Consider the following 27095-nt stretch of genomic DNA (forward strand, 5'->3'; position numbering starts at 1 on the left):
TTAGACACAACTATTGACAATCTGGTGATTAACATCTAGCTCTTACTGCAAAAACTTGAGACAACAAGAAAAGATATGAAGAAATCCCTAAAAAGAAAGCTAAGGAAGACAACTGAGCAAATTAGTAAGGTTATGTGAAGTAACTGAGCAAAAGAAAAAAGATGAGGAAGATAAGGTTGTTGTTGAGGAAGACAAAATGATAATAGTAACTAGACTTGAAGAAAGGTTGTTTGATGTATAGAAGCTCACAAACACTCAACTTGACATGATGAATCAATTGATGCTTGCAAATCAAGACTTGAATAGGAAGGATGTGGAAATAACAAATGTGATATCACAAAAGGACTTACTAAAGAATGAACTGAAACTAAAAAAGAACTTGTGAAAAGATTCAACAAGACAAACCAAGCAATAAGATACTTTGAAGAACTTATGAGGTCATATAACAGTGCTACTAGAACAAGATATTCATCCACCAAGAAAGGAGAATCATCCAAGAATGGAGAACTGATAAATGAAAAGACAAAAACCAAACCAACATGTTATCACTATGGAGAAATTAGTCATACTAAACACATCTGTTGAAGCAAAAATGGTATGCAAAATTCTAAGCCTAAGTTTACTAGTTATTATTTTTATTGCAAAAAGAAAGGACATCAAATACATGAGTGTAGGTCAAGAATGAAGAATGTATCTACTGTACCTAGACTTGAAGGCTATTGTTACAATTGTCAAAAGTATGGACATAGAGCATATGAATGTAGATCATAGACAAAACCCTACTGAACTAATCAAAGGCAGAACCATGTAGCTAACAATGTATGTTCCGAATCTCACAAGTTTGGACATTCAAGTAAATAGTAAAAAACTCAAGTGCCAACAACAAATCACAACAACACCAAGGGTAAAGACAAAGTAGACACTGATCAAACACAGAAGGAGATGAATCAAACATGGAAGAAAAAGATAGAAGATGGAAGTAGTGAAACAAATGGAGTTGAGATCACCCAATCTAATGGAGAAGGTGATCATATCACCTCAAACTAAGTAAGAAAGGTATGTATGGAACTATATATCTAATGATACATCTTACTTCACTTCCTAACATAAGATGTGCTAAATTTCATTCCTTGCATAAGTAAAGATGCATAAGAACATATTTATGAAAGGATTAGTGCAAAAATAATCATTTGCACAGTCAGTGTTGAACATCAACAAAATTGTTTATATTGACCGAGCATTACAATATGGATCGAGTATTTCATAAGCTAAACTGATGTATAAGATGAGTTAGATGGAAGCAACTGAGGTGTATAGTAAAGACCTACTTCAAAGGCACAATGTCGATCGAGATAGCAAACTTCCACCTACCAGAGTACACAACGTTAATGGAGAACCTAAATTGAGAAAAAGGAAGTATATATCAAAATTTGAAGTCATTATTTCATACCTTGTATAAAAAATTTGAGAGCACAGAGCAATTTGAGAGAAAAATAGATCCTAAGGAGATTAAAGAGAAAAATTGAGACAAGAAGGTTGATCAAGTGAAGATTTGAGTTGTGCCAAGTGAACCAGAGGAAGAAAGTTTTCGAAACCTAACAAAGAGAAAATGATATCTTCATCATCCATAGGAAAAAGTTAAGGAGTATAAGTTAGTAAGATTCAATTAGTGAGGAGTGATGCTTGTCCTCCACCTAAATTGCATGTTATTCCTGAGATTGCAATGAAAGGTGACTCAATGGGTGTGTTATCCTCGATACCACCCAAGGTAATTATGATACACAATGTGTGGAGTTGCTACATGTGTAAGATTGGAGAAGTAGACGATTATGAAATATGAGAAGCATATGAGAAATTGTGCGAGAAAGGAGTTTTGAAGGAGGAATTCAAAATGCCCTAGAGTTCTCAAGGGATTTCAAGATCGAATGGATCAAGGTTGTGCTAAGAAGGATCCACGACATGAAGTTTTAGCTACACAATGGACCAGTTGAAATAACTACGAAGATGATTCACAAGGTTACTGGCTATCCCACACTAGATAAGAAGAAGATAATGAGAAGTCTAAGTCAGGAGGAAGTTGAAGAAAACATAGGTGTTGAGTGGAATGGACAAGAGTTGTGCATCACAAATATTCCAAATTCATTGATTGAATTTGCAGTGAGAGTTATTTCTCACAAATTTTATCAATCTAGTAGATTGAATAGTGTGCCATGTATGGCAATGGGCCAAGCACTGAATAGTGTGCCATGTATGACAAATGAAAGATAGTCATGAAAGATCATGAATATGATCTTGTTAAGTTGTAGAAGTAAAAATTAGTAGAAAACCAGATAGCCATCAAAAAGGAAAAGAATTCAATGTGTAATTTTGGTTCACTTGTCATGTGTATTTTCTTTTACATTCATAGGTATTTTCCTAGCAGTGGAACATCATTTGGGAATGAGAAAAACCTATAATAAGACAAATCAATGAGTATATAACTTAATTAGGAGAGAAATTTGAGAATATCATGGATACATATTTTGAAGAATTTAGACAGAGAATGAGGATGAGGATACCATAAGATTTGGTAATGAAACATTATAATGATGTATGTTTCTTGGTAGACACAGATAACACATATGTGCAGGCCGTTAAGCCGAGGAAGGCATGGCTAATAGCATTTGACTATGAGATTGATAGTGAGATTATAAATGTAGACATTGTTGCATTGTTGAAAGAAGAAATTGACAATGAATCAAAACCTTTTGGGAAATATGAAGAAGCTAAGAAAAGAATCAAGATAGATATCAAGATAGATTCCAAGGAAAAGAAAAGGAAGAAAATGATTGAAGACCTAGAGACAAATCTAGGCACCCAAGGAAAGAACAAGGAGCCCTTGCAGATTACTCAAGGTCTTGGAGAAGATGAAGAAAAGGGTAGTGGTGACCAGGAAGATGAAGAAGAAGGAATTAAGGGTAAAGCCCTAGTTGTATCACACCACCTACCAAGAAGGCTAAAAGAAATTCAAAGAAGCTAGTGATGACACCCCTCTCTCCTTCACCACCTACCAAGCCAAGGACTAGGGAAAAAGCTAGTGCCAAGCAGGCTGCAAAAAAATGAGTAGTGGAAACCACTGAGTCTAGCGGGTCAAAACCAAAAAGAAGGAGATTGGTTAAAGGACTACCCATAGGCAAAACAAGGACTATTGATGAGGTGTGTGGCGACCTAAGAAAGTCTTCAAGTTTATCCAATTTTAGATTTGTGAGATATGACACATTGGATAATAGTGATAGAACAAAAGTTGAGGAGGTCATGATAGATATGATGGAAAATCACGAGTTAGCTCCAAATCAAATAGAGAAGAAGATACCTATAGATTTATACAATAGACTTGTTAGAAGGTGGAAATAGGCAGAAGAAGAGAAGAACAATAGAACTAACACATTAGCCAAGGTTATGCCTGATATGTCCCAAGATCAGAAGGACATATTTTTGGAGAGATACAAGATAAGATTTGTTCCTAAATTCAAAATCTTTATGATATTGCAAAATCAGATTGATGTTGCAATTCAACAAAATGAGTTATTCTAGAAGAGTATTTTTGTTCTCACTACAAAAGCAAAAAGATATTGAGATAGTTATTATTGAAGATGATGAGAATGACAAATTGAGTTTAGGTTTGTTGAGTCTGCAAGGCAACATGTCACCAGCTCATGCTGACACTCCTAACACTCTAAAGAAGGAGGAGCAAGAGGAAGAAATAGATAAGGGCATTAGCGTAGACAATATTACCAAAGATCAAGAAGGACCACAAGTGTTAGGACCTCACATTGAGGTAAATAAGGAGGAAAATAAAACACATCCAAGTGTCAGTATTTTTGTCTCTAGCATTCATAGACTAACATGGTCAAGTAGTGATACCCCCTCACCATCTCCCAAAGCAGTGCTAAGAAACAACACTTCTACACCTCTCACAAGGAGTGCAATAAAGAACCTCTCTCCAAATATCGAAGTTAGTCTAAATGAAGTGATTAAGATGCCATAATTGGATTTGGTAAATCTCACTCTTGAGCAAACAATTTTGCTACAAGAAATTTTGGCAAAGAAGAAGAAACAGGAAGAACTGAGGAGAGAAAGTCAACAAAGGCAGGTCCTACATGATGAAGATATTTTTGTTGAAGCATTTGATATTCAAAATTTTGATGGGAAGCCCCAATAATTTCCCATCTTGTAAGTATCCTTGAACAAATAAATGCTGGAGATATTGAATCCAATGAGAAATTGATGGATTGGTCGATGAATAAATTTAAAAATAAGGTTGTAGACAAAGTCTACAATAATTGTCGAGCAGATAGTTCAACTACAGGAACGTGTACAGAACACAATAGAACTTATTTATAAAGTACAATATTTATACACTATTTTATGTGATGTGCCAAGATTCCCTAGTAAACTTCAAGAAACATCCAACAGATTCAGGTTGATATGATGACAACAAGAAACACTAATTTTCAACCAACTGAATCTAGCTCCCAAAACTATACTAAGTTATTGAATGCTCAAGACAAATTGGTTGAGCTTCATGTAGTTGACAACAACATGAGATCACAAATAATCTCTATTCAATCAGATTTGATAACTCATATGGAGGCTATGTAGACAACAATAAAATTAGCCCAAGATCTTATCAATGAAGATCATAATCTTTCAATGGATGGTAATTTAATTGATTTGAGAGCTGGGCTACAGTTACAAAATCACAATTTGGAATCAACAAGAACCACTTGGGATCATGCACTTGCTATGATCACCCAAGTACACAAACCTTTTATTGAAAAGTATGGTTTGATTCCACCCATTCAACCCTAGTAGTAGCCATAAGTGACAAAAACAAGGGGGAAATGGAATATGATGATTGAAAGAGATGGAATTGTAATGATGATTACATATCTTGAATGGAGAAAAGAAGAAAAGAATAAGGGAATGTAATGATAGTCAAAATCAGAATTTAGAAGGTTAGAGTTCAGAGAGCAACAAAATGTAGAATACAAATAGGATATGACACTAAATCAATTAGACTATTTAGAGTCATGTGCATATATTGTTCATTAAGTCAAAGTTTTTGTTATTCTATTTTTGAACTAAGTCATAGGCTTAGGGGGAGTACTCATATCATATTTGTAATGATGTAATCATGATAGTGTTTTTTCCACTAATGTCAAAGGGGGAGATTGCTAGTCTCTCTAACATTGTTGTTTATTAGTGTCAACCACTTAATCATTTACTAGGCAGAGTCAGATGGTCATCACTATGACTGAGCTACTCTATAAGGGTCGATTCATATATAGACTTGGATATATCAAGCTCTATAGGAGTTGAGAAAGTATATAGTCATTGAGTATTCTCAATCTAATCTGAGTCTAATGTTGATTGAGCAATTCAAGCATATGCAAGTCAAGTTACACAGAAGGTACCAAACATAGTAGAGACCGAGCATCAAGAACTTATACAATGAGTGTTGAGTATTAGAAATAACGAGTGTCGAGCAATGTAGAATTTACATTCAAGTCTGGAATTATACAAACTTTAAGGTAGAACATTTCAAGCTAATATGGACATGATATTTAATATTTGTAGAGTTTGTACAGAGAGTTTTACATATTTTATGACATGGATCATAGCTCCCTATGTTATGTGATGAATGAATCAGATGGAGAGGCAAAACAAGGAAGCATCTAGAAAACACTTTATGAAATCTTTATATAGGGCAGAACTTGACCTATTTCAATATAGTTAGATGGTATAGTGAAGTGTGTAATGATATGAAGGAGAGAAAATAAGATATGCATGTGATTCAAGTGTGAATGTGTCAACATTGCAGAAGAGGCAGAAGTTCTTTTATTACATAATAGAGCAAGCGGCCTAATCAAGCAATGAAGGAAAAAAAGAGCCATATCAAATCAGAGACTAGATTAGATTAGAAAGAGGAGATCCAATATCATCTTATTAAAGAAAACTGAGGATTAGGTACTAAATTAGTTTTAACAAATTGAGTCAGGGTAAAGCTCTTAATAGAGTGGTCTTAACAGATCTTTGTAAATCTCCTAAAAGAGTCCTTACTTTTTTGTAAGTTTGAAATCCTCTAATAGGGTGAGATCTAACAGTCTCAAAATATTTTAACATGGTAGACCCCGTCAAAAGGTAGATCACTAGATATGGTCAAATTTATTACTGCAATAGTGAAGATTTGTGGGTGTCATCCCCACCTCGATTTTACCTTCATTCTAAAGTGTTTTTGGGTAACCAAAATCTTTGTGTCATGTGATTACTTTTCATGCATGTGAATGATAGATTAGATCTACATGTTATTATAGTTTGAGTTTATAAGTTATGCATGCATAAGTAATTGGATATGACATGGAAAATGTGGTGAATTTATTATAGAATCATTGAAAAGGTTAAAGTGGTACAAATCTTAATTCACCACCCCTCTTAGTATCTTAGTGTCCAATTAAGACTTCCAACAATTAGCCCCAAATGATAATGTTGTTAATATATGTGAAAAGTCATATTAGTTGTTATGTTGTCATTGATGTCAGGCCTTAATTGATGAGACATTATGCTAATTCAATAGAGTGCCGTATCATTTGATTGATGAATAGTATTTGAAGAAAGTATAAGATGACATAAGTATTGACAAGTGTATGGTATTCAATGAGTACTTGAATGAGTTAGACTCCAATAGTATAATGTTGATTTGATTGTTTTACATGATTTCATTAAGTATTGAGATCATGTCTAAGAAAAATAGTTTGGTCAGTGAATGAAGAATCATAGTATTAATTGAGCTACTACAATTGTCACTAAGCACCTGATGGAGAAGTGAAATGTGTGTAGTATTAACATAGCAGCTACAATGTTAACCAAGTGCAGTGTTGACCAAGTAGAAGATGTAATGTTAACCAAGCATGGGAAAGAAGAATAGTTCGAAAAATATTTAATTTGAGGCTGACCATTGATGAAAATAAAAATTATTTGAGAAGTTTCAAAGATAAAGATGAAGTTATTTATGATAACAATGGCTAGAGAAATTCATAAAAGGTTTGATGAAGGAGATTTGACAATTTGAATTGAAGCGCACATTTCAATGTAAAGGTGTCTTAATAGAGTGTCTAGATTCAATGAATCTAAGTTGGATGAAGATATGATGGTTATGATTAAGTTGAAAAACCTAGAAGACTCTAGAGGATCAGAAAAAGTTTTATATTTAAGGGATGAACTCATTATTCATCAATGTTGATCAAGTTGAAGAAGAAGATTGATAGCCAAAGGATAACCAAGTAGAACTGCATTATGAAGATCAAGCAAAGTGAAGTGATAATTACATGTATAAGTGAGTGGATTGTCGAAAAGGGATGAAAAGAAAAAAGAGGAAAAATAGAGGAAATAGATTAAGCAATATAGAGATTTGAACAAGTGATGCAGGAGCATCCTAGGTTGTTTTGCCATCTTACTTGTCTTTTTTTTTTCTTTTTTTTTGAGTTTCAGTGCTCGAGTTGCAAATTTGACCAATTTTGAGTTTTAGTGTTGGGTGAGTTGCAATTTTGATCGAGTTTTTGTCTAGTGTTGGCTGAGTTCATGTGAGTGTCAATCTCTAGTATTCATCAAGTGATATTTTGGTCAAACTTGTTCAATAGCAATTTTTCTTGATGCTTGGTCGTGTCTAGCTCTTTCTTTGGCTGAGTTTCTCTATATTTTGGTTCTATTGTGAGATGACTTGTTTATTTATTTTAAATAATGCATTTAATGTAAGGATTGGGCACTGGAATGTGTGAAGACTATTATGTGGTTGACCTTCTTTTATGTGAGGATCTAGAATCTTAGGTAAGCCATTTTGGCAAGTATAAATAAAGTTGTCTAGGCTTAGGTTAAGTAGTATGTCTTGAGGGATAGTTTAAGGGAGTAGAGTATAGAGTCTAAATTAATAATGAGATTGTGGATCTTGATTTGTAACTTGTAAATCTTTTTTTTGGCTGCAACCCAGAATGCCTCACTTTTGGGCATGTTTGTAGGTCATTTGATGAATTGATAAGATATTGTTGTTTCTCTCTCTCCTTAGTGTTGTTCTTTATGTTTTTCTTTCATTGTGTTAACTCAACAAGGTGGTTTGATAGCTAGGTGTGCCTTTGGCCCTAATTACTAGACCTACCTTACATCAGGTGCTACAAGAGCCAAGTTCATCCTTGTATAGATTAGATCGTGTAGAACCCTAGTTGAACTTGGTTATATGGTGGAAGGTCTTGTATGAACTTTAACTTGTAGAGGGTTACCTTCATGTAGGAACCTATTCAAAATGGTTCTGTTAGTGCTCAAAATTGCTTTCCCATTTTAAGCATCCATGTCCAAGGCCGAGCACCCACAACAAAGATTCATGCATGAACAGATAGTCCATGCTGTTGGAAAGAGGAGACACTTGTAATATTAAAATAAAGTAAGGGTATATCATTATCCCACACGCATCCAAATGGGCAAGTTTCAAATGTTTTAAAATTTTGGGAGGTCAAGGTTAACGTGTCTTAAAGCACACCCATTTTTTGAGGCCGACCTTATATATATGGAGGGGCCCATATTTGTAAATAGTTGGTAGAGGACAACCAACAAAATTTTGAATTTCAACACTCGTTGAGAAAGGTATACCATGTGACATGTTCGGAGGTCACTTCATAAGATCAAAGAAAGAATGTTTGGGAGCCACAATGCTACAACTGGCGTGAAATCAGAGATGAACATCTTGAGGTGTTGCGATGTTACGACAACGTTGAGAGATCACAAGGTGAAATATTAAGGCCTGCAATGTTACAAAAATTGACTTTTTTGTGTCTTCGAGACATGGAAAGTGGACGTCTTTGATATTACGATGGGCCCCTTACCGTGTGGAGAAATTTTGAGGTCTACAATGTTACGCCGTTGGTGTAAGATCAAGAGGCTTCATTTGGAGGCTTGCGATGGTCCGATAGATCATAAGATTGGAGGGCCTTGGTGCGTGGAGTTACGATGTCATGATGGGTGTAGGATCACGAGGTACTTTTCAAAGGGCTATGATGTTATGTCGAGAAAGAGGATGTCGTAAGAAAAGGAGAGATAAAAAATGATGTTGCAATGCTATGATAAGCTCTTTGCCATGAGATTGGGGAGGTTGAGATTGTGATGTTGTGATGCTATGATTGGCTATATGTCATAAGGTCAGAGAGGTTTCAAATGAGTTCAACAATGGTATGCTAGGGAAAGATTTCATCATAGCATCAGGTTGCTGTATGATTGTGAAGTTAAATGTGAAGGTGTGCGATGCTATGCAATTGCCAAGGATCATAATATCATAAAGGGGAATTTCAAGTGTTTCAAATATTGATGAGGATGTGGGGCTTGCTCGGGTGGTGATGGCAAATCAGATATCGACACTGAGCAAAAAGCGGCATTTAGGGAAAGGAAAAATGAATAAAAATTAAAAACTCAGAGATATTCAATGTGCAGATGTTGAAAGGATTATAAATTGAATAATATTATATAGTTTTATTTTTCATTTTATGCTCTGTTTATGGCCCAGGAGCCAAATTTTCAATTTAGTCTCAGGGGTACGAATTTCATCCAAAATGTAGAGTGTAATATACCGACAGAATTGGCAAGAAATGAATTTTCCATTTTTGCAGTTAGATTTTGTGCAAGTGTTAACCAGAAGCAATTATAGCCAGATTTGTGTTTTCGGGGGATTCTTAGTGAAAAGTGCAAATTTATTGTTGCAACTGAAATTGCAATTAGATATAGTCTAATTTTCATCAATTTTGATTTCATCATTAGCTGTAAGGATGATCTGATGGTTTTGAGTGTATTTAGAAGTAATCAATGTTTTTGTCAACAACACAAGTTGATTTCATGGCAAAGGCAGATGTGACCAGCTAAATCAAATTTTCAAGCCTCCATCATAGATTTGATTTGTACTTGATATTTTCTCCATGAGATATTTTGCAAATTAGTAAAGGGGGATATATAAGATATTTTGTTGCATTATTGATGATTTTAATTATAGGCAGATGAAGAAGATTAGTTTCAACAACTTCAAATTGAAGATTATTTTAGTGGGACACATGTCAATTTCATATTACAATTCTAGAAATATCTTCTCTTCTATATATTCTTCCTCTCTGCTCTTTGTAGGGGTTCCAATTTTTGGATATTTTTCATTATAGTGTAACTACATTTTGGTTCCAGTCTAGTTGAAATCCTTTCCCATTACTGTGATACCACTTTCCTTAGTGTTCCTCTATTATGAATAGTAGTATTGTATTTCTTTTGAGGCATTTTTATTACATAGTCATTCTTTGTGTATTTTCTGAGTTTTGATATACAGATGATGTATTGGTTTCAATGAAATTAATGCAAGAGCCTCATTTCTTTTAGTTTCATTATGTTTCTCGTCTCCTTCTTCTATTATCTACAATGTCTTATGTTTACAAACTAAGAGCTTAAACTCAGTTCCAATCGCTTAAGGTTGTATGTCAAGATGAATTTGTTGTTGGAACAAAGATCCATGTAAATGCTTGTTTACATTGATAGGATTGTGGGTTACACCAGGAGGATATTACCATATGTATGAGAGTTTTTATGAAGATTGATGTATGTTTGCAAGTCAAATAGATAGATCATATGTCTGAGAATATGAGTATATTAAGATGTCCATCTATATGTGAAGGTTTAGTTGATGCCCAATGGATAAGGGACTGGTTTTCTTGGAGATTGCATGTCCTCTGTTGTTGCATACCTGGGTTATGCTGAGATCAAAGCTTTAATTGAATATCTTTCCCTTTATGTTTAAGAATTAAAAGAGTTTTCCCTCATGTGGTTTATCAGATTCATGTGGTCTATTATTAGCTATTTCACCCATGAATGCTTGCATAAACATAGAAGATTAAGGGATTTTATTTGTTATTTAGATTTAGTTGTATGCCTTTACACTGGTACCATATAAAGAATCTGAGGTGCACCCACCTAGGTCTTATAGAGCCTGAAGAAGAAGAAGAAGGAATTATCCTTATAGTTGGCCTAAGACTACAGTCAAGTGCATCCATTATAGGAATTTGCTAACCTTAGATGTATTGGTCTGGTGTTTTGGTTATTTTCAAAACTATTAAATTAGGAGCCAACAGGTTCAAGGTAGAGCAAATGTTGATAGTGTAATTATGGACATGTTGAGACTAATTACAACTAGATTAGATGTTGTGGAGATATCCCAAAGGAGATGGGTACATCTTGATGATGTTAGTGATGACAAAGGAGATTATTGAGCACCAAACCCTAACCTTGAACCTAAGATGGAGTCTGACAAGGAAAGGTTAGTGTGAGTCCTATCTAGGACACATTTAAAGTCTGCTATTGAAGTGACAAGTTATGATGGAAGATTGAACACCGATGCTTTGTTGGATTGGATCTTTGAGATGGAAAATTTCTTTGGATTTCTAGGCACTTCTAATAATAGGAAGGTGAAGACAATTTTTACTAAGTTGAAAGGTCATGCCTCACTTTGGCAACAACCTTTTCAAATTTTTGGAAAAAGGAGGGACAAAGAAAAGATACAAATCCAACTAAAGATGGTGAATAAATTGAAGAAGTTCCTCCTGTTGATTCTAAAGTGAATCTATTGTGGAAGATGCAAAATATGAGACAAAAGGACATGACTATGAACGAGTATAATGAGGAATTCTATATTTTGGGCAATAGATATAGGCATTTTGATGATGAGGTTGAGAAAGTTGCAAGGTACCTAAATGGTTTGAGATCTGGATTTCAAGATGTGATCATTTTTGTGAAATTGAATAGTGTGGAAGAAGCATATCAATATGCCTTGAAAGTTGTTGAGATATTGACAAAGAAGCCTGAGAAAAGACAAAGAGGTAGTGGTGGAATATTTCATAGAGGAAAAGGTAGATCTTATGGAGAAAGTGGATGATTTGACAATTCTATGCAAGATAAGGGAAAAACCAAGTGGTAAAATGAAGATAAAGGCAAGATTGAGTGGAAGGGTAGTATTTCTTACTGAGGAAGAGGTAGTTCTTACTGAGGGAGTTATGGAAGAGGAGGATTTAGTGGTATCTACTATAAATATGGTGAAGAAGGACATAAGGCCTTCAAATGTAAAAATTTTGGAAGGAAGAATGAAGGTAATAATGACCAAAATCTTGTGGTTCAAGGAAATCTAGTCGGTTACCAAGTGGAATTGAGGTTGGAGAAAACTTGATGCTAAGAAGAACTTTGTGTAGTGAAAGATGTTTGTGTTTAAATCTATTGCTTTAAAACATTAGCAAAATACAAAAAAATGATATACTAAGGGATTAGTTACTTTCCATTTGCAGTGAAACCTAATTGGATCTAGACCAACTAATGAAGCAATAGTGCTTCCTACACTTTACGCTTTGCTAACCAAGGTGGGTTTACCTAGGGATTTAAACAAAGCTGCATATTTTCACAATACACATCCCTTAAAGAAGATTTGGTCTCTTAATCTTCTTAGAATTGAAATCAACTATTGAATTATAACAACTAACTATAAACTAAAAAGCTATTACAATAAGTGAATGAACAACATATACTTATTTATGAAAAACTTTAGATATTGATTTAATTTAAAATGATTTGTGTTACTATATGACCGCTTCAATTTATACCCTAACTAATATCCAGTGCCTTATCCATTGCTATACAGAGTCATATCAATAGATTTTGATCTATTTAATTGACTTGCAACCAAATATATTAGTCGTTAACCCTAAATCCCATTCTTATAATATCCCTTCCATATAATTAGAAACCCTATCAACTCATAGAAGCATTTAATTAATTGCTTGAATTAAAAGCAATAATGAATTGATATACAACCTATCCAAGCTGCATTAAATGAAATGAACTTTGTTCATTTAATCTTAGAATGAAAAATATATGAAAATGGAGATAGAAATTAAGGACACATATATTCAGTAATTTCCCTTTTGTATTAATCTTCTTTAGAATGATACATGTATCTAATACAAGACTTAAAATATAACTCAAGATTTCACAAGTATATCATTCATTCATTCACCATGTTCTTGAAATATAAACTTTAACCAACATAAAATTAACACCAGAAATTGGACCGACTATAATATAGCATTATCACTATGAAAAAAAAGAATTTAGACCCTCACTCCACATCTTGAAAATCCTTTTATAGAAACAAGGATTGTAACAAGCTCTAGATGGGAGGACACATGTTTAGAATCCAATTACAAAATGTTTGCACACGAGACAAAACAAAATATCAGAGATAGCCAAAATTTGAGCAGCTATCAATTCTGATGTTGAGAATCAACTCTATGATTTTTAATAGGAGCACACCCATAGTAGGTGAACCGCAAACATGTAGTGTCCCTATCAGGTAGTTGTCCTTCCTCTTAAAGTTCTTTGACTTTTCTACATGCTTAGTTGCTATCTCCATATGGTAAGGCTTTAATCCCAGCTATGACCTCCTAGATGGTAATTTCAGTATCAATATTGGGCTAGGTGGCATCTCTAATTGTATTTATCTCATCAAGGCACTTGCTTCATTTTACATATGTTATTGCCTTTACCTCCATAGCAATCTTTCCCATTTCTATTTCTATTTTGTATAATAGACCAATCATGTCATACATTCTTGTGACATCTGTCTTATTATTGCAGTATGCAACAAACCTTGCATGTCTCAAAATGACATTGAAAGAGGAAGACCATTCCTATTATTCCTTTAGATTTCCACTTTCATTAACGATGCTAGACACAAAATTTGGGGTTCCTATGGTAATTGTTTTCATTTTATTTTGGACCAATTGTAATTTCCCTAAGAAAAAAACCATTTAATTATTTAACTCTATTAATTAATTTTCTAACAGGGATAATTACTCCCTTGGGTAACTCCTTTTTCTATGTTAGCATTGGTACAAGGCTATTAAAGAATTGTGTATATGGGTCCCATGTTGCAAATAAAGGGGAAACAAACATAATGCTTTTGAGCATTGATATTCAACTCCTTGCAAAGCAATATAGATGCTATGTACATTCTAAGAGGAGTATTTCAAATACCCTATCTTATGGATCAAAACATTATAATTGTTCTAATTTCTACCTCCTTTTCAACATCCAATTCATCAACTTCCATCTGTTGATTCATACCCACATCTATTGCATCAACTTCAGTTTGGTTCCCTTGATATATGGCATCTGTATAGGCCTGGTTACATTTTTCAGATTCCTCACTTCATCCTCAAGGGAAACCATTCTCTATTCTAGCACATATGTCTTCTTGAGCTTGTCCTCATATTTCTTTCTTGCATCAATGGATATGTTGTATGTTTGGTACAACTGCTCTTCAAGCATATCCATTTTGTTTTTCCCCATTAATGTTGTAGTATCCAATAAATTGTGAATCTAGTCACTTGAAATAGTAGTGACATTCCATAATATCACATTACCCTGGGGTGAGTCTCTTATCTCCATCAAAGTTGGTTTGTCTAATTCAGGGGCCATACTTGATACTGTCATTGTTCTAGAGTCCACATTGAAACCAAATCCTTGTAGCTCTCCTTCAATGTGTGTCTCCTCAAAAGAGATAGACTTGCCTTGTCTTCTTATCTGGTCCAACATAAATGATTAGATGAGATCCCATCTTAGGAAGAGTAACATCTGACTCCTCTTGACTAGATCCTTAGCCTCATCCATAGTGAGAGTTTCATAGTTGGGGTCATATTCTTGCAACTTTTGCACCAGATCAACTATCTTTTCTGGTGAGTCTCCTAGCTACAATTGTAGAGTTAATTCATTCTATTTAATATTTAACATAAATGACTTGAATTACTATGAATTTATGAAGTCTTCATCCTTCATAAATTCCCAAGCTTGGCATAGCCTTTCATCCATCATTCTTATTTTAAGCTCAATTTTATTTGGGATTTGTTCATGTTGGACAACCTTCTTTATTAAGAAGTTATGCCTAATGTTGCCAAAATATTGTATGCCCCTTGGCAGTATCTACAATGCCTTCTCCCTGGCCTTATTTGGGATCTCTATTAGTTTTTTCTTTTTCTTTCCTCCTTGGGCCCTAGATAAACTCTCAAGTTGATCATACTCAACCTCTATCTTAATCACATCCTCCTACTATGGGGATAGGGCTCTACTCTATCCCTTATTTTTGTAGGTACTTGGGACCTTATGCTGTCAAAATTGTCAGGAACTTTTGTACCTATCTAGGTATCTCTCCTCATGGAAAAACCCTTTAAATGAAGGATCAACTTTCTTCATTTCTCCTTCCACCCTCATGATTTCTCTCCATCTTATGGTCCTATTTTTGCAATCCTCTATCTCTAAATAGTTAATTATTACATCCTCTTCTCATAAAAGACTTGCTAATTGGGAGAGTGTATTTTGTCATTTGTTCCAATGCATTCCTGACCAAATCATTTGGATCATAGGTTTTAGCAGAGGATGAGGGTAACTGAATTCACTCATACATGTATCTAATTCCTCTATTATCTTGGCATTTTTAGGGACAAAAGAGCCCTTTTTAATAGTGAGACCTAAGTATTCCTTATTCATCATTATAAGCTGCCAAAAAAAATTTAATTACCCCAATCTTTCTAGGATATATCTAGTTAAGACATGGAGTGGCCGAGGACATCCATAAACCCTTATCAAAGAAAAATTGTCAAAAAGAAACAAACTAGCCCAATGATGGCTTAGTCTTCTATCCCCATTTGGGCATCTAAAAGGTCTTATTAGCATTTTTACCTCCCTAGGAAAACTCTCTGTTATGTCATCTAGCATATTATAAATAGGAAATAAAAAATCATTGTAAAAAGAAATGGCATTAGAGTAAGGATAAAACCTTTGTCAGAACCGAGTCCATAGCTGCATGGGGAAATTCTCTCCATTTTCCTCAGTCCCTTCAATGATATCTAGATTGATGTACCCTATGTTCTTGTATAAAATAATGTGCATTAATAGTGAGTAGTGATGGAACTTGAAGTTCCCCATTTCTCTCTTCTGAGCAGCAATAATTTCATTATGCATCACATTGATTATATGTGTCACAAAGTCATATCCTGCATTGTGGTTTGAATCTTGAATGTCTAGGGCCATGATGTAGATATAGCCCAGAGCATTCATTGTGCCATCTAGTCCAATCACTTTATCAACTATGAACACAGTGTACTGGAAGTATTATTGAAAAAATCCAAAGGCATGAAGTCTCCTATCTTCTTTGGTAGCTTGCCCTTATCCTTCTTGGCCTCGGGGATATGCCTTTGCATAACCTTCCTACTGAAGAATTTTTTATAAAATTTTTTGAAAGTCTCATTCATTTTCTCTTGTTCAATAGGCCTTTTCATTAGTCCTCCAAGGTCAAAGAGTTCAATGAAAGTTTCTCTATCTAATTTGCACAATATATTCATGTCTTTCCTAAGAAACCTGTGAGTTGTAGGATTATAAGAATTTATCAAGGCTTTTACTATGTCCACATCCACTATTACCTCTAGAATAATTAATTTTTCCAAGTTCTTGATTGAAGGGTTACAAATTGGTGGTTTCTCAAATATGTTATTGTTGAAATACCAGAAAAGCTCATTTCCATTGGTTTCTAGCATAGTGCCATCCCTACAAATTTTGTATGTATCCCTATGAATGTGGGAATTCATTGTTTGAGAATGGGATGATCTTGGGAGGAAATATACCCATTCCTCAACGTAGAAGTTGGCTAATTTGGTTTTAGATTGCTCAACATCTTGAAAAGTTTCTTCCACGTTGACTTGAGAAATTGTCTTTCCCTCTTCCTCTACCATTTTATTTGAATTCAAATCCTTCAAACACTCTCTTTGCAACTGAAAACTCTAAAAATTTTGAAAGAAACTTTGTGGTCAATCTTCTTTACTATAAATTCTATGAATGCTATAATTAGAAATGTGTTGCATCAATTCTTTATTAGTAGTTGAGCAAGAGAACAACATTTATGGTGTCTTTAAGTTAGAATGCATGAGAGTTCTCAAAATCTCCAAAATTGTCATAGTTTGGGTTTACAATGCTTGTACTGCGAGCCTTTCAAAATCTTTCTTGGTACCTATCTTTTTAACCATCATGAGGTTTCAATAGTCACGTTCATATTAAAATCTTATGTTGTGACCATGTGAACACTACAAATGATTTGGTTGTTCGCAGCTCCATAAGGCTTATTTACCATCTAATGTTTTTTCTTGCGATCCTATGAATCCCTTGGTCATTGCTTCATGGTATACCTTTATGCTTAACCTCTTAAGCCTATGACCTAGTGATCACTGCTTCCAAAACCTTGTCATTGCTTTGCAACTTCTTTCTACTCCATGCACTTAACCATGCGACCAAATGACTTCATAAATCTTAACATCTTCTTAACTACATCACATGATCACACCTCAATCTTAACTTTAGCACTTCTTTCTTGTGACCATGTGAAACCCTTTAAAATTGATAAGTCACTACATCATTGCCTTTTCTCCTTCTTAATATCTTAACTGTATGACTACATGATCAAATAATTGTTTATGAACTCTTAACTATTTTGCATGGTCACGCCTTCCATTTTTAACTTTGGATTCTGACTACTCTTCTTAAGCCTGTGACTGTGTGATCAAAAGATATTTAATCCCTTTTTTCCAATTCACAACCCTTCATTTAAATGCAAATATTTAATGTGTTACTATGAAATCACATAACTTGTGAGGTTGTGGCTTCATTTTTCCTTTTTCCTCTTAACTGGACGACCGCATAACTAAGAATATCTTGCCTCCTTGTTAGTAGCTTCACCAGGTCGTAGTTTAATTTTATTATATGCTTGCTAATGGCATGACCACATAATCAAATAATTATTTCACACTTATATTCATGTAGCCCAATCAGAACTAATATCTCTTGTTATAACTTAAGCCTTGTGATCGTGCAATCGCATAATTCAACCATTTGCACTGACCATTTTGCTCTTTCATTGTTATCTCATGATACTATGTTTTTAAGGCTTTGACCATGCATTTATAGCTAGTCACTACTTTTCTCCATCTTATTAACTATTATGACAAGAAAATTTCCTCATAAGCCTCCACATGTCAAATCTTTTAAATGCTAAGAGAGTTACAACCAAGCGATGACATACTTTCACGCAGTTGGTGCTTGAAACTCTAACATCACTTTTAACTACGTGACCACGCAACTACTACCTCCTTAACCATTTCACTCATTCACTGCCTAGGATGGCCTTTTGCAACAAACCACTATGACCAAGTGATCAAAGGGATTGCTAACTATTTTGAGCAGTCGCAACATAAAGATGCTAAGAGCCAAATCATGTAATGACCATGTGATCACCTTGGTCACATGGTCGCATGAGCACACCTTAAAATTTTGAAAGGTCCTTTTAAAAATACAAAAACAACTTAAAATAATGAGGAATTCTTTATGAAAAAAAGGGCATGGATTATGAACTAGGTTTTTTCTAGCATAAATTTGCACATGAAAATTACAAACCCTAACTTCTTAGAAAGAATAAACTAGATTTTTGCACCAAGTTTTCAAGATTCAAAGAAAAGTGAAAATTTAGGCCAACAGTGGCTTTGTCTAGGGATAATAGATAGCTAGCATCCATATAAGGATTCATAATTTTTGGTTTGAGCAGACCACACACTTGGAAAATGATAACTTTTCCAGAGAGCTATGCAGATACACAAGAAAAATACAACAAGAATATACAGAGAAAACACACATATATACATGATCTACAATTTGTACACAAAACTAAGCTACTACTCATGAAAAGAAAAGTACTTTCAATAGAAGTACTTCTTCAAGAATTATCCATGAACAGGAAAACCAAGAATATCTCCTAATGGTTTTTTTATGAAATAGGAATTCTCACCCCATGTGGATTTAATCAAGCATGGACCAAGCCAAATCGGATCAAACTTACCATGCTTACCCTTGTCTTAAAACCTTGCATTCCAAAGCAAAACCAAATCTTTTGATTTTAATTTTCTTTCTATTGTCTTTTTGTCATATAAGTGCTTCACTTGGGTCTGCAACTTAGAATTTTTGGAGAAATCATCTCTCTTGGTTTCATCCAGTTGCATAATATCATCCATCTTGATATGCATTTTATCAGTAATATCTTCATCATATTGTTCTACAAACTTGTACATCCCACTTAATTTTTGTTAGGGCAATCTAGATTGTATTACATATACTAATTCAAATGGTGCACATCCTATGGCCTTCTTCGTTGTTACCCTATCAACCCACATTGCTAATGGTAATTTAGAATCCTAAGCCTTTTTGTTCTCATCCAAGATCATCTTAATGATCTTTAGTAAACTCTTATTACTTGATTTTGATTGCCCATTTCCTTGGGGGTGGTATAGTAATGAAGTGGATGTGGTAATACCATATTTTTTATAGAAAGATTTATATTCTTCAGATCTGAAGGATATTGCATTATTTGTGATTATTTTCTCAGGGCAACCAAACCTAACAGTAATTTTATTCAAGATAAAATCCATCACTGCTTTGCTGGTATATTTTCTAGTAGGGATTTCTTCTACCCATTTTATGAAGTAATCAGTTGCCACTAGAATCCAGGAATGTCCTCTACTTGATTTATTTGCAATTTCACCTATAAAATCAATTCCACATTGTTGAAATTGTGCTTACACCTCTACTAGACTCAATGGTAAATTACTAGAGAATTTTAGTTTACTAGTGAACCTCTAACAAGCATCACTTTTTTTAACAAGCTCATACACATCCTTAAAAAGAGTAGGCCACCAAAATCCTACTCCAATCAGCTTATGAGCTATTTTCTTATTTATTTAATGGCCTCTACATACTCCACCATGCATTTCATTCAGGATTGTTATTGAATCTTCTTTGTCAACACACTTAAGTAGCACACCCTCCATATTTCTCCACCATAATTTCCCACTTACAATAACATATCTAATAGCTTATAATTTTAGTGCTCTCTTATGATTATCACTTAGCCTTGGTGGAGCTTTCATACATTGTAAGTAAAATATTATTTTCTTGTACCAATCATAGATATCCATGTTACACAGTTCACTACTGCAATCATCATTAAGTTGGTTTATTTTGTTTGCTTCAAGCTTAGCCTCTGCCATCAAGTTATTATGTCCTTGTCCTCTTACCAACTTTTTAATTTGGATATCTATGTTAAACTCATGGATCCTATTGATCCATCTGCATTTTCTTCCTGAGACTTCTTGTTGTGATAATATATCCTTTATTATTGCACTAGGTACAAAAATAATCATAGTAGCACCTACCAGATAACATCTAAAGGATTTTATAGCTTTGACAAGGGCATATTCCTATTTCTCATTAATTTCATATTTCATCTCTGCAAATTGATGTGACTTACTGAAAAATGCAATAGGTTATTCATAGCCTTCTTCATTCTTTTCAAGGAGGACCACTGCAATAGTATGAAAGGAGGCAAAAGAAAACATATGCATGGGTTTTGCATAATCTAGTGTTCTCGGCACTATGAAATTTTTATGGCTTATTTTATTTCTTGGAAAGTAGTTGATGGTTCACCTTCTCAATTTATTACTACCCCTTTCTTAAAAATTTTGAAAATAGGCCCACTAATCTTAACAAAATTAGTTACAAACCTTCTTAAAATTTTGACTTCACAAAAGAAGGACTAAATACCTTTGACATTTTTGGGCTTAGGAACCTTATCTATTTCTACTACACTTTCTGGATCAATCTTAACTCCATCTTTGGATACTATATGACTAAGAAATTTTCCCTTTATTACTCTAAAGGTACATTTCTTTCGGTTCAGTGAAACTCCATACTTCAAAGCTTTTACAAAAAATTCTCTAGGTGCCTACAGTAATCTTCAGCCTTCTTGGAATAAGCTGTTAGATCATCTTGGTAGAATATCGTGAATTTATCTATGTATTTCTTAAATGCAACATCCATGGATCTCTAGAATGTTACTTCTGCATTAATCAAGCCAAAAGGCCTTCAAACATATACATATGTTCCCCAAGGAGTTGTAAAGGTTGTCTTGAACTAATCCTTCTCATCAACCAACACTTGGTTGTACCTAGAAAAACCATCCATCATAAACATCAGTTCAAAACTAGTTACTTGCTACAAGATGACTTCCATGTTTGGCAGGCCATAGTTATCTTTTAGGGAAGCAATATTCAAATTCTTGAAGTCTACACACAACCTAATGTCACCATTTTTCTTTCTTACTGGCACTAGATTAGACACCCATGAAGAATTTCTAATGGGCTTAATGATCCCCCCATCCCTCAGCTTCATAAGCTCTTCTTGCATCTTGGGGGTTAATGTGGGGTTAACGAGTTTTTGCTTTTGTCTGAAAGGCTTGAAATTTTCTTTTAAGGGTATAACATGCTGAAATAAGTCTTCCCTATAAGCCTTATGTCATCATATGGCCATGCAAAGACACACCTAAATTTCATTAATAGGTCAACTAGGGACTTTCTTATTGAAGGAGAGAGAGTCTTACCTACATATACCTTTTGGGGAGACTCACTAGTCCCTAGATTGATTTCTTCTAATTCTTGTGGTTTTTTGTCCATGGCATCTAAGTGAACTCTGTCATGATGATAAAAAACACTCTTTAAAACCACTAGTCCTTTGGGAACTTCATTTTTTTTAGTTGTAGAATTTCTTGGCCATAGATAGTATCCTTCCCATCTATATTCTCAACCAAAGTGCTGCAATCCAATTCATGGCCATGGTATACATCTTTATTCAGGAGAAAATTCAAAATTTCTTTATCATCCTCAAATACCTGCTAGTTCTCTATGTCATCATGAATGGATGGTTTGTTCTATATTTCAATCTTAGAAACACCAACAAATGATATGTCATCAAGCTTAATGGCTACATTATCCAACAGATCAACTATTTTTTTGTTACTCCTATCCATCCATGAAATCCCAAAAGCATCAAATGCTTCAATCTGATCCCAAACAACATTCTTGTATTGTTTCAACCACTTGTTCTTGGATGCATATGTCTCTTTAATCTAAGACACAACTAATTCTAAATCACCAATAACATGCAACTTCTTTATATTATAGTTTACAACAATTTTTAATCTAAGTAAAAGTACTTCATACTCTGCTATGTTATTAGTACAAGTAAAGTTCATGGTGAATGAGTATTTAAACGTATTCTTTTCTAGAGATATGAAAACTACTCCTGCCCCTGACCCATCTTTAGAACTAGATCCATCAAAATGCATAGTCCAAATATTCTGAGAGTCTAGGCATTTTTTTACTTCCTATAAAATTAATGGGACTATATTTTTAACTTCCTAAATGGTTATCTCAGCTCAAGAAGTATTCACTTTTGTATCTAGGAAGCAAGTGGAATATGTATCAATGTTATCTCAAGCATGTGGATAAACCTTGGCTCTCTGTCAACCTTGATGACTTTATCTCCTATGTGAAATGTGTCAAAAGACAAGTCACATTGTAGGCTACCTCCCATTGCAGTGCTCCATTTTCTTAAGATAAACATTCCATATCATGGAGGAATGGCAACTAATAAAACATACATAGTTAGGTCAACATCAGGATAGGCAGCTAGTTTGAATGGCAAAGCATTAATTGTACCTATGACATGGACTTCTCTAGTACACATAGCTCTAAATCTAGCCTACTTTTTATCCACTTTCAAACCAAGAGCTTCCATGATTTTAAATATCATGATAGTATTTGAGGCTCCTGAATCAATCGTGCAGTTCTTCAAGGTTTTGCCATTTATAATTAGGCTATGGAAGAAAGGGTTTTTATTTTCTAAATAGGTTGTAGAAGAATTATCCAAATACATATGAGGTATTTGTGGCATGTCTCCTTTATCTTCCTTCTCTTTTACTATGAGTGGTACCTTTTACCCTGTTGATGACTCTCTATCAGTAACATTACTATTTTGAATCCCTCCTAACCAAGAACAAGCTTTAGTCTTGTGTTCCTCTAGCCTAAACATTTCTAATAAAGGAAGTTTAATAGTAATTTGTGACAACATATCAATCATGTCAACAAGATCATAAACATGAGGTTTACATGGATTACCTTTGGCTACTTGTACTTGGGTAACATATTCCTCTATTTGTTTGACGGTATCAAGACTTTCCATCTTTTCTTCTATATTTATTTTGACTACCTTTGCACCTTGAAATTGTAAGAAATTGCAACTTTTTCTTAGGTTACCACTTCTTGGTCATACTTTCTTTGATCTTGGCTATTACTGGGTTGTCTTTTGGTTTATTTCCATCATGCATCTTATGAGTTATATCCTTGATAAAAATACCAGAGGCTTTTCTAACAACATTGTCTATTGTCCTATTTTTGAGGTTATATATACTATGAACTTGGGCCACCATCTTTGTAGTTATTCTATCAATTAATTCTTTGAATGGTTTCCTTGAATTCATATGTTCAACATCTAATATCACATTGCACATCCTATCATCATTTTGATCTTCATCATTTGAAAATAGTTGTTGATGATGCAATTGATACATGCTTCTCTGATTACAAACATCAATCTTGGATTCTTCTAGATCATATTCTTCACCATTGTCACATGAATTGATCATATTATATGATATATCCTCCTGGATCTTCTCTTCCTCTCCTTCTTTAGGATGTGTTTTCTGATTTGTAGAAAATGATTTGGCAACAACACAATAGTCAGGAGAGTGAAGGGATTGGAAAATAATGCACCAAAGCATGTCCTCCATCATATTTATAGAATTTTTCTGCAGTGGATCTGGTGTACCTTTTGTCCTTTGTGCCTTGAGAAGGGTTAGGAATGGGCTTCCCATCCTTCCATTGTCTATTACAAGGGTAGTTCTGTAATATGATTTTCTTATTAAAGTTATTATTGAATTGTGGCTTCTTACCAGAAGTAGGCCTATTTGTATGTTTTGGTGAGGGATTCAAATTCTTAAGCAGATTTAGGACCTGATCGATCTTGTCATCATCATACTTCTTAGTTGTAATAGACTTATCACCTTCTTTCTTGTTTCCACTAGGATTGAACAATTTTGGATCATCTCTCCTTCCAAGCTTTCCAGATGCACTTGATGATAGGGTTTAGGGTTCAATATTGATGATAGAGTTTAGGGTTGAGGGTTCACTAATTCAAGATAGCATATAAATAATTCTAAATAGTAACACAAATCCATCAAGACTTTGTATTTCAAAGCCATGGAATCGTTATCCAAGACCTCTTTCTCTTGTATTAATGACAATAGTCAACAATTTTGCCTACTTATTCAATAGAAAGGATAGCTAGGGAACCTTTCTTGGAGTTGGTTACGAGATATGTTTAGAGAAATTGGTATGTCGTTCCCTCCATACCACTCTCCCCCTATTTCTATTCTCCACCTATTGATCATGCATAAGGTCAGCCTCAATATTATGTCAATTATAGGGTGTCCCCTATTAGACACACACACACACACACAAAACCTTCCTATCTCTATATCTCCTCATTTTCTACTATCTCACTTCCTCCCAATTATCCTTTCTATCTCTTTATTTTTTTTAATAAAATGTGAAAAATTAAATAAAATGTATTTTTAATAAATATAAGAATTTAGAATTGTTTCTACACAAATTTAAATTTTAAATAAATATTTCTATTTTTATATTCCCCACCTTTCCCCCTCTATCATTATCCCCCACATCTCTCCCTCTCCCTCTCTCTCTCACATTAACTTCCTCACCTTCTCTCACTCTCTCCCCTTATGACCCCTTTTAAACCTTTTGATTGTATTATGTGTGCTAAGGGGTCCTTAGATCCCTTAGGACACACATTATGTGATTGAATGGGTTAAAAGAGGCTAAAGAAACCACTATGACCCCTTTTGGCCCATTCAGTCATATTATATGTGCTAAGGGGTCCTAAGATCACTTAAGAGACACATTATATGATCTAATATGTCAAAATGGGTCATAAGGTACCTTATGACCTCTTTTAACCCATTCAAATGCTTATATATGTGTTAAGGGGCATTTGGCCACCTTAAGACATACATTATACTTTCAAATGGGTTAAAATGGGTCATACGAAGCTAGGATGAAAAAGAGAGTGTCTAGAAGGGTAATGGGAGAGATTTGGGGGAGAGGGACAACTCTCTGTCTTGAATGATAACAATTATCCCCACATAAAATAGAACTCTCCTACACCATATACTTAATATAGGTACAAACTCTTATATGTATCATATTTGAACTACTATGAAATTAATTATCCTAATTACAATTAATTAAATGGTGATTAGTTAATATTTAATTACACCAACTACCCCACTTGAGTACAACTAAGTAGAATGCACAATACATATCCAAGAATGGGTTTCCATATGAGCTAGATTTAGGCAATGTGATGAGCTCATTAGCAAGGAGCATTGGTAAGACAACATCATAAGAATCTTCCAAGGGAGTAAAATCTCTCCCAAAAGCATGTCTAGATCATTTTGTTTCTTCTCAAGTGAATAACATGCATCCATTACTTCATCATAGATAGATTTATCACAAAAGCTTTGCATAGGCTCAAAGGAGGTATCACTTTGTTGCTTTGTAAGGAGGTCTTTAGATCTAATAAGTGAAATAATGAAAAAATGATAGAAATGGGGATAATAATCTCAATCTATTTCTTCCCTTATAGTAAAAGATTCATCTCTATTTATAGCACTCATTTTATATCTTTATTTCTAGATACAAGTGATAATTTGACATCAGAACATGGTGAATAATATGTAAACTCTAAAGGTAACATTAATATCTTACATACAAATAATCCATGTTTAAACAATGATGCAATCATAGATTTTTATCTTCGATAGTGAACATTGATTTTTGTGTCACCTATTTCTCACAATGAGTTCCTATTGATTTCTTTGTTATTAAACAAGAAAAGTTTGATAGGGAGAGAGACATGAGAGACCTAGTAGGGAGAGAGAGTGGTGAAATATATGTAAGGGGGCTACAAGATTTAATTTTATACCAACCTTCATATTCATAATGAAATTATATTGAGGTATGCATATCTCTTTTACTTGAAGATGAATGTTGTGATATATCTTCCTCAAATAACTCTCCCTCTCTCATTTATCACTCTATCCTTCTTCTCTAGCTCTTTCCCTTGTTTCACTCTTGCCTTCTATCTATCCATATCCACTTCTCCTTTACTCTCTTACCCATCTACATCACCTTCTTTGTCCTTATCTGCCTATCTTATAACTTTATCCCCTTATAGGCTGCGTGTCTTTGTATCAACCCCTCATCTAGCTATATCCCTTTATCTAAAATTACCTCTCCCACAAAATATCCCTCTCCTTCTGATCTACTCTCTCATCACCTATATTGAAGGGTGTGGGTCTACTCACATATTTAAGCCACAACTTCCTTCAAGGGGTGGTTGAGATGGAGAAGAGGGAGAGAATGAGTGAGGTAAAAAGAATGACAGAGCAAGGGAGAAATGACTTATATTTTAAAGATTATGGTTATAGAGTTTAAGGTTTAGAGAGAGATGTAAATCTCTCTCTCTCCATTTAAACCATAAAACCATAAAACTTAAAGCTTAAATCCTAAAACTTAAAACTTAAATCCTATAGCTATAAACCATAAACCATAAGTCCTTTCTCTTTTTGTCTTTTCCCCCTCTAATCCCCCTCTCCCCCACTAATTTCTTCTCTCCCCTATCTACTTACTCACTTTATACTTTTATCTCTCTCCCTTCCCCTTCTCTCTTTTTGCCCCTCTCATTTTCTCCCTATCTCCCTTTTCTTCCTCTTCCCCACCTCTCTCCTACTTTCTCCCTCTCAACCCCAAATTCTCTCCCTCTCTCCCCTTTCTCTCCTAGTCTCCACTATCTCTTTCCCTCAACCCTAAATCTTGAAGGTCCTATGCCAAAACCCTGAATCCTTTCTCTATTTCTCCCTTTCTCAATTCTCCCTC

The sequence above is a fragment of the Cupressus sempervirens genome, chromosome 10 (assembly GCF_028749045.1).
Source record: "Cupressus sempervirens isolate cs-2001-9-10 chromosome 10, ASM2874904v1, whole genome shotgun sequence".
In the NCBI taxonomy this organism is placed as follows: Eukaryota; Viridiplantae; Streptophyta; class Pinopsida; order Cupressales; family Cupressaceae; genus Cupressus; species Cupressus sempervirens.